Below are 14,241 nucleotides of genomic sequence, written 5' to 3'. Positions count from 1 at the left end.
TACAAGAATTAGCCAGCCATGGTGGCAGGCACCCATAATCCCAGCTACGTGGGAGGTTGAAGCACGAGAATTTCTTAAATACAGGTGGCAGAAGTTGACAGTGAGCTGAGATCTCACCACTGCACTCCAGCCTGGCCGAGACTTTCTTTCAATAAAAAACTAAATACATAAAAATTAAATTAAATTTTAAAAAAAGACTGGGCAGAGTGGCTCACGCATATAATCCCAGCACTTTGGGAAGCTGAGGCAGGTGTTTGAGACTAGCCCGACCAACATCATGAAACCCCGTCTTCACTACAAATACAAAAAAAATCAACTTTTCTGAAATCAACTTGCCTTTCCTGGAATCGGTTTTTCTGGGATCGACATGCTTTGCATTGCTTGAAATCGATTTTTCTGGAATTGACTTGCTTGTCTGAAATCGCTTTTTCTGGAATGGACTTGTTTGACGTTGTGTGTAATCAATTTTTCTGGAATCGACTTGTTTGGCCTTGCCTGATATCGATTTTTCTGGAATCCACTTGTTTGGCCCTGCCTGAAATCAATTATTCTGGAATCGATTTACCTTGTCTGAAATCAACTTTTCTGAAATCGACTTGCCTTTCCTGAAATCGTTTTTTCTGGAATCGACTTGCCTTGCCTGAAATTGATTTTTCTCTAATTGAATTGCCTGAAATCGATTTTTCCGGAATCAAATTGCCTTGTCTGAAATAGAATTTTCTGAGATCAACTTGCTTCCTGGGTTCGACTTGCCTTGCCTTGCCTGAAATCGATTTTTCTGGAATCAACTTGCTTTGCCTTGCCTGGTATCAACTTGCCTGGAGCTGACTTGCTTTGCCTTACCTGGTACTGATGTTCCTGACTTGCGTTGAATTGTCTGGGATCGAATTTCTGGGAATTGACTTGCCTTGACTTGACTGGAATGAACTTGTCTGGAATCAACTTGCATTGCCTTACCTTTTCTGGAATCGACTTTTCTGGAATCAACTTGCCTTGCCTCAAATCGATTTTTCTGGAATCAACTTGTTTGGCTGTGCCTGAAATAGATTTTTCTGGAAACGATTTGCCTTGTATGAAATCAACTTTTCTGAAATCGACTTGCCTTGCCTGAAATTGATTTTTCCAAAATCTAATTGCCTTGTCTGAAATCGACTTTTCTGAGATCAACTTGCCTGGAGTCTACTTGATTTGCCTTACATGGTACTGACGTCCCTGATTTACATTGAATTGCCTGGGATAGAATTTCTGGGAATTGACTGGCCTTGACTTGACTGCTATGAACTTGTCTGGAATCAACTTGCATTGCCTTGCTTTTCTGGAATCGACTTTTCTGGAATCAACTTGCCTTGTCTCAAATCGATTTTTCTGGAATCGACTTGTTTGGCCTTGCCTGAAATCGACTTTTCTGGAATCGATTTGCCTTGTCTGAAATCAACTTTTCTGAAATCGACTTGCCTTCCCTGAAATCGTTTTTTCTGGAATCAGTTTGCCATGTCTGAAATCAACTTTTCTGAAATCGACTTGCCTTGCCTGAAATCGATTTTTCTGGAATCGACTTGCTTTGTCTGAAATCAACTTTTTCTGGTGAAATTGACTTGCCTTGCTTGAAATCGTTTTTTCCTGGAATCGATTTGCCTTGTCTGAAATCAATTTTTCTGAAATCAACTTGCCTTGCCTGAAATTGATTTTTCTGGAATCAAATTGCCTTGTCTGAAATCTACTTTTCTGAGAGCAACTTGCCTTGCCTTACCTAGAATCAGCTTCCTGGGTATGAGTTGCCTTGCCTTGCCTGAAATCGATTTTTCTGGAATCAACTTGCTTTGCCTTGCCTGGTATCAACTTGCCTGGAGTCGACTTGCTTTGCCTTACCTGATACTGACTTCCCTGAAAGTGACTTGCGTTGAATTGCCTGGGATTGAATTTCTGGGAATTGACTTGCCTAGACTTGCCTTGACTTGACCTGACTGGAATGAACTTGTCTGGAATCAACTTGCATTGCTTTGCCTTTTTGAATCGACTTTTCTGGAATTGATTAGCTTTTCCTTGCCTGAAATCATTTTTCTGGAATTGACTTGCATTGTTTGACATCAATTTTTGTGAAATCGACTTGCCTTGCCTGAAATCTGTTTTTCTGGGATCGACTTGCCTTGCCTTGCTTGGAATTGATTTTTCTGGAATCGACTTGTTTGTCTGAAGTCGAATTTTCTGAAATCGACTTGCCTGGCCTTGCCTAAATCGATTTTTCTGGGATCGACTTGCTTGCCTTGCCTGAAATCGATTTTTGTGGCATCCACTTGCCTTGTTTGAAATCGACTTTTCTGAAATCAACTTGCCTTGCCTTGCCTGAAATTGATTTTTCTGGAATTGACTTGCCTTGTCTGAAATCGTTTTCTCTGAAAACTACTTTCATGGCAGGCACCTGTAATCCCAGCTACTTGAGAGGCTGAGGCAGGAGAATCACTTGAACCTGGGAGGTGGAGATTGCAGTGAGCCAAGTTCAAGCCATTGCACTTCAACCTGGGCAAAAAGAGCGAGAGTCTGTCTCAAAAACCAACCAACCAACAAACAAATAAAAACAGACCTTGCTTCATCCAAGATAACAGAACACGGAACAGTTGAGAACTCAGAGGTCAGTTGAGTGATCAAAATGGCATCTTCTGTTACTTCTGCTGTGGTCATGGGACATTCCTTCTCTCTTTCTCCTTAATGAAGTATTATTTCAGATTACCTACTCCATCAAAAGACTACATTTCCAGCCTCACTTGCAGTTAGAAGTGGTTGCCAAGTATTGACCAAGAAGATGTAAAACAAAACATTGTGTCAGACGTCCAGGGAGATTGTACAAGAGGAGATGACTTAACTGGGATGGGTACCTCTTCTGTCTTTCCTGCTAAGGTATGGAATGCGGAGGCAGTGGCTAGAACTCCAGCAGCCATCTTGGTCTGTGAGGTGACTTTGAAAATGAAAGACTGCATTTCAGGTAGTGGACCAAAAGGCTGGGATCTGATGGCCCTATGGGGTCACCATATGAGCCCTACATTATCTGACTTATTTATGGACATCTTTAGTATGTGAATGAAACAAACTATTGTTTTAATAACAATTATTTGAAGATTTCTGTCACATGCAACTAAGTCGGCTTCTCTTTAATAAACTTGGTTAAAGGATCCTGTGACTTAGCTATGTGGCTAGAAGGATCTGCCAACACTTTTGCCTCCCCATGACCCAAGTTTAGAATTTGTGAGAGTCCCCTCCCCACCATTCCTTGCATGGGCGAGTTTAGTTTTAAAAGGATGACACACTCTCCAAAGTAACTGCTTTCCTCTGGTCCCAATCAGAGATGAGAGAAGAGAGAGGATTCCAGCACACAGAGTCTTCTAACAGATGAGCTCTGCCCAGCTGACAAAAGCCAGCGAGCTCCCTGCTCCTGGGAATTTGCAGTGCTGAGAGAAGTGTTCCACTGTGAGAGGCTCTCTGTGTCCTGGGACAGCTCTGACTGCTGGAAGCTGCTTATGATACTGACATTACACTGAGCTGGAAAATCTCCCCTCCGGGGGATGATGCCAGGGGGAGTGAGTTCTACCTGCATTCACACAGAACAAGTCTATTTTCTCTTTGAAGGGACTGAGGTTGCTTGAAAACAAAGGGAGAGCACAGATTGGAGGGTTGCCTGGTGAAACGTAGCACATCCAGTTAAATCTGAGTTTTAAATGATGAATTATTTCTTTTTGTAAAACGTCCTAAATATGGCAAAGGACATGCTTATACATAAAGATTTATTTGTTGCTTATCTGAAATTCAAATTGAACTGTGCATGTTATATTTTTATTTGCTAAATCTGGCAACCTTAGCCTAGAGGCACCAAATTACCAGACTCTCAGATGGGCTGCACTGATTTTGAGAAAGGGGTGTGATTTGAAGATCCGTTTGCAATGTTCTCTCCCTGTCATCCTTTGGGTCATTTTTAACCTTGCCTTTTTCAGAAATCCATGGTCTCCACCAAGCTTTTCCTGGTAACTTCTGCCCACGGCAACCCAGAGGGGTATCTGTGCCCCATTTCTGCTGCTGGTGTACATGTTCTCCAGGGCTGGAGAACGAACATGACCTCTGGAGCTCCTCATAGTCTTAAAATTCTCTGGCTATAGCACTTTGTTGGTGGACTAGCACCGTGACTCAAGTCTGTCCAATCAGAGTGCATCACAGAGTCCTGCTGGGGCATGTGACTGAAGTCTGTCCAATAAGAATGCATCCCAGAGTCCTGGCTGAGGCATGTGACTGAAGTCCGTCCAATAAGAATGCATCCCGGAGTCCTGGCTGGGGCATGCGACTGAAGTCCGTCCAATAAGAATGCATCCCAGAGTCCTGGCTGGGGCATGTCACTGAAGGCTGTTCGATCGGACTGTATCACAGAGTCCTGGTTGGTAAGGGTCTCTAACTACAGTGATTGGTTGGGGGCCGGCATGTGACTCAATTCTGTCCAATCAGAGTGCATCGCAGAGTCTTGGCTGGGGCATGTGACTCAAGTCTGTCCAGTCAGAATGGACCACAAAGTTTTGGTTAGGGAAGGGTGACTAGATCTCAACTGGAAGGAGGCTTGGGTGTCTTGAGATCGGAGAGAGAAGTTGGTCCAGGAATGGCACCAGACCCAAGGGACCAGATTTAAGAGACAAGCTAGCTTTATCCTCTGGACTTTTTTGGCTTACTTGAATCAATAATTCCCTTTGGCTGAGAGCCAACATGTTCTGGGTTGTTCTGAGGCTTGGAAATAAAAGGTTTCTAACTGATACGAATCTCCAAAACCAGCACTGAAAAGTGAGAGTCCAGCAAGCCTGTCCCATCTCCGCCAACACAAAGTGCTGGGCACATTGCTGATCCCCTGAGACTTCAGCTCTCTTTCCTTCCCCTTCTAGGGTCCCTGGGGCACTTCCACTTACCCATCACCAGCTCTCATAGCAGCTAAACAGATAAGGAAATGATCATGATAGCAGCTGGCATGGACCCTGCTGGAGAATCAGGTTCAGGGCCAAGATCTCTCCCCTGGTGTCTCATTTGATCCTCACACCAAATCTGACTGAGTTGTTATTTTGCAGCCTGCCCTGCCGAGAGGACACAGAGGTGGCATAACCTGCCCAAAGCAATGTGGATAGCCCTGAGGTGAAGCAGGGATTGGAGTCCCATTCCGGAGCCTGTGCTGTTCATCACAAGCTGCCTTTGTTTTGGGTGCCAGGACTGGCGAGGTCATGGCAGCAGTCGTCAGCTGGGAGAGTGGAAAGAGCTGCTTGCGGAGTCCTAGAGATAAGTTAGATCCTGGCTCCAGCCCACGCTTGCTTAGGAAGGGCCAGCAGGCCACGCGTGCTCATCTCCTGTTTAGGACCTGATCACCTATCTTCCTTGATTAGTAGCATTCAAAGTGTGGGGTGGAGGCTGAGAGGCAGGCTGGGGCCAGGGCTGATGGGTGCTGAGAAGAAGGGGAAGGAGTGCTTAAGAGTGAGTGGGGCCAGCTGGTGCAGCTTGGCCTGTCTTGGAAAAGCACCTCCGGTCATCCTGTGGAGACAGGAGGGAGAGAGGAGAGCTGCTTCTCTGGCCAGAGGCAGCAGGTGTTCCTATGGATGGAGCTTCCCAGGCATGAGGTGGTTTAGGGTTTGAAGGTAGCCCAGGGTTTTTGGGACAACCACAGCTCGACATGGTGGCCTCCATGTTGCTGGGAATATGCTTTGGGCTTCATCTGCTACCTTGAGTTGGGGCCATAGAAACCTGGTGAGTCAGGAGGGCTGATGAATGGGGCGGGGGAGAACTTTGGCTTCATAGGCTGTGCCAGTCCTTGCATCTCTATTTTTCCTGCACATCCCCTTAGACAGTTCCCCACACCACCTAGGGCAGTGAGCTGAGGATTCGACAAATGTGTTCTGTCTCCAAGGACTGCTATGAGAGTCCTGAGCTGACTCCAGCGGCAGTGATCCCCTCCACATAGCAGCTGGTTCCTAAAATGTGGATTTCATGATGTTGCATCTCCGACTCAAACCCCCAAGGGCCTCCATTGTCCACAAAGACAAGTTGTAGCTCCTCAGCTGGGCACCGAAGTGGCAGAACTGCTTGATGGAGCCCTCCCTTCCACCCAGCCTCAGCCCCACCCTGCTCCTGAAGCATGGAATGCTTGCATGCCCTGCACACACTCTCCGTTTCTTCACCGGGCATGGGTCATGCCACTCTAGGCAATGACCTAGAATGTCCTTCATTCTTCTTCTAATCTCTGACTCTCCTCTGCAAGAAGAAACATGCACTGCCTCTTCCAGGAAGGTTCCTAGGATCTGCCTTCCTGCCCTTTGCCTTTGACCCTCCCTCCAGCCCCCGCCTCCTAAGGCTGCCAGGATGCTCCTGAGGGTTCTTCCACACACCCCAAAGGATTTATCTTCTGGACACTTGAACCTCGCTGTTATCTTCAGTCCTTTTTGCCTTGGCTGCCAGGATGCTCAGGGGACCATTTTAGGCCTTATGGTATGCATTATGCCCTCCAATGACACCTTCCTCTGCCTGTATCTCATTTCCTCAACCCCAGTTGCTTCCCCACACATTCCCACCTCTTCCTTTCATCCTTGCATTGCTAGAAAGCATCCCTAGATCCTTTCATGAGGAGTAAGACAAAGCACAAAAGTAAACACAAATGATAAAAATCCACCAAATTCTCTGAGTTCAACTACATAACTAACAGGAGCAATATATTTCTCCTCAGAGGCAATGAAATAGTATGTTTTCTCTACACAGAATGCAAAATGTTGCTGGTATTTAAGGGAAATGAAAAATAAATTTACCTGGCTTCTTCCTCTTATCCCCTTCTTGCAGAGTCTTCTCTTAAACATAGAAATCTCTCAGAAAATCCAGGTCAGAGACTCAAGAGTTAGAGGGATTGCAGAATTCATCTAAAGCCTTCCAGCTGGTTAGCAAAGCCAGGTAATTCAAAGTAGGTCACCTTGCTCCAAAACTTGAGCTCTTCCCTTTACACTTAAGGACTGCCCAAGTTGCCTTCCTTTTGTGTATTGGTCTTAGTTTTGTGTATTTCTCCTGTAACAAATTGCCACATACATAGTATCTGAATGCAACACTAGTTTATTTTCTGGAAGTTTTGTAGGTTAAAAGTTCAGTATAGATCTCACTGAGTGAAAACCAAGCTGTGGGTGGGTGGTGTTCCTTTCTGGAGGCCTTAGAGGAGATTCTGTTCCTGGTCTCTTTCAGCTTCTAGAGGCCACCCACATTTCTTGGCTCATGGGCCCATCCTCCACCATCAAAGCACATCACTCCACTCCTGGGGTCCGTCCTCACATCTGCTTTCTCTGACTTTGGGCCTCCTGCCTTCCTCTTAGAAGGACCCTTGTGATTACATTGGGGGCCGCCTGGATCATGTGGAATAATTTCCCCACCTCACAATCTTTTATCAATCATATCTACGCCAGCCCCTTTGCCAGGTGACATAACATGTTTATGGCTTCTAGGGCTTACAGCATGGACATCATTCTGTCTACTAGTTTGGGTTTCTCCCAAAGCAGCCCCTAAGACAGGATACAAACTGTTTACTTGGGAGGTGATCCGGGGACGCACAGTGGGACAGTGGGGAGCCTGGGGGACAGGCCAGAGGCCGAGAGAGGATGTGCTTCTGTGAAGTCACTGCTCAGGAGTCTGGGGCTTAGTCCCACTGGGGTCCCTCTGAGAAGTGGGGGCGGAACATGCTTCCGAATTCTCACAGAAAGAGGCAAGGCACCCAGGGCATTCAAGAGCCACCCACCGGATGCCCTTCCTCACTGGCTGAGCATTACTTCTGGGGGTATCACTCCGTGGGCACACTCTTGAGGCAGACTGAACCACAGTACTCAAGGCAGGAAGCCACCAATGTGTGCAAGGGTTGTCCACGGAAGCTTCCAGTGTTCTCAAAAGTGGCTGAGAGGGTATCCGGTAGGACGCTGGCAGTGTCTGTTAGATTTTCTATTGGAGAAATGAGCCTGGATAGGTTACCTGGCTTTGTCGCTGGAATGTGAGGCTGGAGAGGGAGGGAGGAAATGAAAGGCAGAGAGGAGGGGCCACTAGGGCCGCTGGTGACTAGGCAGAGAGTTGGGCCATCCCTGAACGACCCAGTGGCCCCACCTTCTCTGTCCTCTCTGTGCCTGTCCAGGGCTTTGGGCCAGAAGCAGAGTGGCCCTGGGAACCCCAGAGCCACAAGGTGCAAGGGATTGGGACAGGTTTATAGCAATCCCTCCATTTTCCACGCAAGACAATTGAGGTTTAGAGGATGGGCATGGCTCATCTAGAACCTTCTTAGGACCCATAACTGGAAAGTGCAGTAGGGAGCTACACAGACCCAGGAGTCCGCACTCATGAGAACAGGCGAGCCCAAAAGGAAAACCAAACATAAAAAGCCCTCCGTCTCCGGGGTCACCTCATGAAGAACTATTTCTGCTTGTGCTGTGGTCCGGAAGGGTTTGCGGGAAGTCCTGGCAGCCGTTCAGCCCCTTCCTGGGGTGCAGGAGTTGGCTTTGCCCCCCCAGAGAGAAGAGAAGGCACATCATCCGTAAGTGACCTGCCCTGGAGGTAGCGCCTGTCACAGCCCTCGCTTGCCATCTGCGAGGGCCAGGGGCCAGGGCTGGGATGCGATGCCCACTGGGAGACAGAGGGCACCTGGGAGGTGCAGCAACAGCAGCCCCTGCTGTGGGGCCAGACGGAGGGGCCCTCCATCCCAGTGCTGCGCTCTCCTGCTGCAGGTCTCGGACAAGCCCGAGAATCTTGGAGGGTCAGATCCTCAGGAGTCAAGCGGGTCCGTGGCTCCCAGCTGTCAGGGTTTCAGACCTCACGCTCTGTGTATGGGCACCCAGGGCAGCACCTCTTGCAGGAAAATGTGCCTGAACTTAGGTCCTTTCTCTTCCTCGTGGATCTGGGGCTGATTCTCTTTTTATCATGCTGGGCTGGCTGTGACCAGCTGATCCCTCCTCCTTTTCGTTTTAGCTGAATTGACTACAATTCTGATAAAACTGAGGAAACAACTTTTGTGCAGTGAATGCCCTCAAAATGGCCCCAGAAAAGCGGGCACAGCCTGGGTGGCCACTCTGTAACCCTCATCCAACAACTGATGCCCTACCGGCTCTCATGTCTCAAGGCTCAGCTCTCATCTTGGAGAAAGAAGAGGGCTAAGCCCCTTGGTGCCCCCTGGTGCCCTGCCCACTTCTCTTCTCACACCCTCCCCCACAGGACGGCCCCAATCTATTTCTACAAAGCATCTATTTACAAAGCAGGTCACAGAGAGCGCTGCCGCCTAAAAATAGAAAGTCATCATGGAGCCGACGAGGAGCTTCTCTGCCGGAGTCCGGGCGGCTTCTGCTTTCCTTTATTTCCCTTTCTCCTTCTCTGCACTTCACTCCCCACCTGCCACCCCTGCCTATAGGCTGAGGGGACTGTGGGGCCCTTCTCAGGGACAGGGAGACAGGGAGACAGTGCCTGCTCTGTGCCAGGACAGGGCCAGCTTTACCCAGGCTTTCCTTTCTTTCTTTCCGCAAATCCCACGAGGCTGCTGCTATCATCCCAACTTGTCAGCTGAGAAAATGGAGGCTCAGAGGGCTATGGGACTGCCCTCAAATCACAAAGCCAGGCCCACAGCACCACACCGACCCCATCACAGCCACAAGGGCATGTGCCCTGGTGTTTGGAAGGGTGGCTCGGGAGAGCAGGGCCCCCATCTCCCGCCTTCTTCCTGAGCTGAAATGTGTCTCCCTGTGCAGCCTGCACCTGCGCGGTCCTGGATTCAGAGGCAATGCACCTCCCTCTCTTCTGTGGAGTCTGGCTTTGCTCTTCGTAGAGACAGGGCAGAGTGCTGGGTTCTATAACACCGCCCTGAATGCATGTCTGTGTCCTGGGCCTAGCGTAGGCAGTGCCGGAGTCTGAATTAGGCCATGGCTCCAGCCCTCTGGCTGGCCCCCATCTTGACTCTACCCTTCACAGCTCTCCCTCTCCCTGGCATCGTCTTCCCAGGATCATTGAGCAGCTGTGGAGGACCTGCTGTGTTCCAGGAGCACCTCCTGGCCCCCCATCCAGGAACAATCAACAAGGACGTACTCAGCGTGGTGGGAATGACTCTCAAGGAAGGGTTAGGGAGTGGCTGGTCTGAGTTTGTAACCTAGGGCTTTGTGAGGCCATGCACCCACTGTGCCCTTGGGTGTCCAGGCTTACTAGGGATCCTGGTCCTGTCTCACCACCATACGCCTCTTTGCTTGGGATTTCACTCCCCTGATCACAGAGAATGCCTAGCACACCTGCTGTGTGTCTGGTGGAATCTTTAGCCTGGATAAAGAGGCCAGCTCTCTGACAGGGGGAATCATCTCTCATGCCTTTTTGAGCAGGCAGGGATGGAGAGAGACTGCGCAAAAGCAGGTAGAGGGTCCCAAGACCTAAACGTCTTGCATCCGCAGAAGTGTAGCCACTGCAGCCTTAACGCAAGGCACGAAGATGAGAAAGGAGCAGGAGAACAGCCTGAGGCCCCCCAGGCAGGGAGGGCGGCGCTGCTGGGAGACTGGGGTGCTGGGTGGCTTTAGGGGACGGGGTCAGCTATTTGCATCTGACCCTTGTTCAGGTGGAAGGACTTCTGTCACCTGTAGCTGCTGTGGCAGGGCCCCTCCTTTCTCACCAGAAGGACTGAGAGGTGGGGGATGACCGTGTCTTCCTGGCTTGCTGCAGTTTACCACTGAAGGGCTGGCACATACCCGCCCAGGGAACCTAGTGGGGGTGTTGCAGCTATCTGGAGTCCTGCCCCACTCCTTCCCATTCGTGCACAGTGGACTAGAAGACAGCTGTAAGCAGACATGTTGCTGAGTGGTTCATGCAGCTATCTTCCTGTGGTTCAGTTAGAGGACTGGGTTGCTACTTTTTCTAGCTAATTTGACTCCCTTGTGCCACAAAACAAAGTATAGGACAAGGCCTCACTGCTTGGGCCATGGATGCCAACAGTAAATGGCAAATGAGGCCGAGTAGTTACTAGCAATGTCTGAAGCAGGCTGGCTGGGGGTAACAGAGAACGGGGGTGACCTGGGCTGTGCTCGGGCACACGGCCCGCGGCCCAGCCACCCACGAGAAAGGCTCATGGAAGGCTGCAGATCATCCGATCTCCCGAGAGAAGCCAGAAAGCTGGATGTTTGTGTGTTTATTTGGCAGTAAATGAAATCATCTAAAAAGTGTTTTAGATGTGTGGCCCCAAAGCAATGTGTTGTTGGCAGAGAAATAGGCATATCCTTTAACACTGTTGAATAGGAAAGAACTTTTTTAAGTATCTACATTTTGACCTCAATTATTCAGTATAATAGATGTGTAGGCAAAAAAAAAAAAAAAAAAAAAAGATCTGGGGAAATAAATATTCTGTAGTACAGTTGCAGTGGTTAGTTGTGGAGGAATTAAGGGGTGGAAGGAACAGCTCACCTCAATCAAGCCAGTGTGGTCTTTGGAATGATTAATGCAGCCCGTGTTCTTCACATGAAACAGCTCGTGGTTTCCATGATGAGCACAGTATCCCTTCCAACCTCGAGTACCCAGGTGGAGGCCAGTGCCACCCAGCGCTCCAGGAACTGGCTTGGATTTTAAGTTTCCTCTAGGGATGCTTCACAGATGGTGCTGCCGTGGCCAGAGGCCTGGGTAGCAGGAGCCTCAGCTGCCTGCGCTGGGCTGCCTTTTGCTTCCTGCTTTTGAAGATTCTGAGCTTACCTCTGTGATCATCTTTTGACGTTTTTGGAAACCAAGAATTTATAGAGCTGGTTCCTGGCCATAAAGAGAAGAAGATGATTCCCTTTGTCTGTACTGTTTTCATGACAGGGATGAATTCTCTTTGGGCAAGGATGCTGATCTCCCCTCAACAGCTGCAGGCTGCTTCCCCAGGGACTTAGTGTGGGGAAATCAGGGGTAGAGAACAAATTAGCACATCACAGCATTTGGTTTGAGGAGATCATTCTGAATTTTGTTCAGCTGACATACCACATTAGACTAGAGAGCTAAATGCTCTTTGTCTGATTTGAGAAAATGTGTGTGTCCGTGACTCTCCTGTCTACCTTCCCCTCTTCTCTCCCTCCCTTTGAATCTGTGAGCTGCTCAGGACAGGCTATGTCCTTCCTCCCTACATGTCCTGCACCCAGCCCAGGCCGACAGGTAGCAGGTGCACATCAGCGTTTGATGAACGACTAGGTGAGCCACAGTTGCCGTTTTCTCTATAACTTTTCTACTGTCCATGGCCCAGCTTGCCAATCTCAAGCTTCTGAGTCTCTCAATAATGTTCTAAGGAGGGTAATGAAGTATAACTCCATTTTACAGATGAAAGGAGTGAGGCTCAGAGAGAGATCTTCCATGCTGCTTAGCTGACCGATGGGGAAAAGAAGTTGAAAACACAGCTTAGCTCTGGAGAACCAATCCAGTAACAGGACAACTGAGGCTGGCCAGGACACACTTCATGTCTGACAATGACAAGGCCGAGGACTGAAGAAACTGGCGGAAGAGCGTCGGGGGTCAGCCTCTTGGTTCCTGGTGTTAGGCAGCTGACCCAGAGCCGGTGAGCTGCTCCAGAGGGGCCCTGAATCCTCTGGAAGGAAGAAGGCTAGGAAGATCACCAGGCAGGTGAGGACATGGGAAGCAGCAGGTAGGGAGATGGAGAACCAGCCAAGGAAACTGAGGCTAAAGCCCCAGCAGAGACAGCGCAGTTTCAGGCAGGCTGTGACTCACATGGCATGTGGCAAAGTGCTCCACAGGTGCAGGAGGCATGAGGGGCGGCTGCTGACGGATTCTTGGCCACACATGCTGGTGGGAGGGGAGAAGCCATGGGAGAGTCCCCCAGGCTGCAGGGGACACTCTCTCCTTTAGCAAGCATTTCACTTGGCTTCCTGCTGCTGTGAGACGTGGTGTTCTCATCCTGCCCTTGGAGGTCACTGCCTTTGAAGGGAACACACCTCAAAAGGCCAGGGCTATGGCAGGTTTTCATTGCGAAGATGGGCCACCCACTAGCTGTGTGATGTAGGGGAGGCACGTCACCCACAGGGCCCCATTCGGCACAGTGGAGGTCTCACAGTGTGAATGTGTCTTGAGGCAGCTACACTGGTTGTTGCCTCAAGACAGGAAGCGGGGACACAAAAGGGTACCTGTGAGAGAAGGAGGGGAAGTTTCCAAAAAGAAAAGGCTTCCTGGCACGCCAAGGGGATCCACGCACACCAGCCAGCCAGGAGGGAGCTGCAGCCTGCAAGGCCATGCTCAGCTTCTGCAGAACCACAGCGATAGCCCACAGGGGCTATTAGTCCAGGCCCCACACCCCAGCAGCAGCTTCTGCAGCAGCCAGCCACATGCCGGTGAGCAGACACTGCATTTCCAGGCCTGGCGAATGCTGGGTTCATGAAAACCCCATCACTCCAAAGTAGCTGCTGAAATGTGGTCACTGGAGAAACCCCCTGTGTGTGGCATGTGGAGGGATGCCAACCCTCTGGAATTTTCTGTTATGTACCTATTTTATCTCTCTATCCCTGTTTATTACCTCAAAAGAAAGATACCTAAATAGCAAAAACGCGGCCTAGTAGGAGAGACTTCTGCGTGTCCTGCATTCGTTAGCAGATGTCTCTGTTTTCCTGGTGAGGTGGTGATGTGGATGGACTGTTCTTAATGGCCCCCTCACTGGCTATGGGAGTTCGGGATTTTGAAAGGGACTCAGAGCAGAGAGTGAGCATTGCCAATCTCTGAAGCTGTGACATTTATTCCATTTGTAAAATTATCTAAATGCCTTCAGGGAACACGACGGGAAGTATTTTTCTTGTCAACAAAGTCTTATGTTAATTAATAAAAAGTGTACTCCTTTGTGCTATAAAAATGTGTCTAGACTGCACTGCTGTTGATGGTCTAACACTCCCAGAAGACTGTGCAGTGGCCGGCGAGCCTGGGGCTCAGACCTCAGCTCCACAGGCAGCGGCTGTGAGGTTTTGGGGGGCTGTTCATCACCAGTCTTGTTTCACCGTCTTCTAGTTCAGGCTCCACACACCCACCTTATGTGGTCTGGGAGGATGCTATGACTTCAGTGGGTTTTAGAAGGTGCCTGAGAAATATAAGTTCCCTGCTCCTCACTACAGCCTCCCGTCCACAAGATTTCCACCTTTCTCTATGCCTGGACAAGGGGAAGCACCTAGGGAGGCAGATGCAGAGGATGAGGACACTGTGGCATCCAGAACCAGGTTCCAGGCGCTAGGTTGGGGG

Source organism: Saimiri boliviensis, chromosome 15 (assembly GCF_048565385.1).
Source record: "Saimiri boliviensis isolate mSaiBol1 chromosome 15, mSaiBol1.pri, whole genome shotgun sequence".
Lineage (NCBI taxonomy): Eukaryota > Metazoa > Chordata > Mammalia > Primates > Cebidae > Saimiri > Saimiri boliviensis.
Note: the sequence above shows the minus strand (reverse complement) of the source record.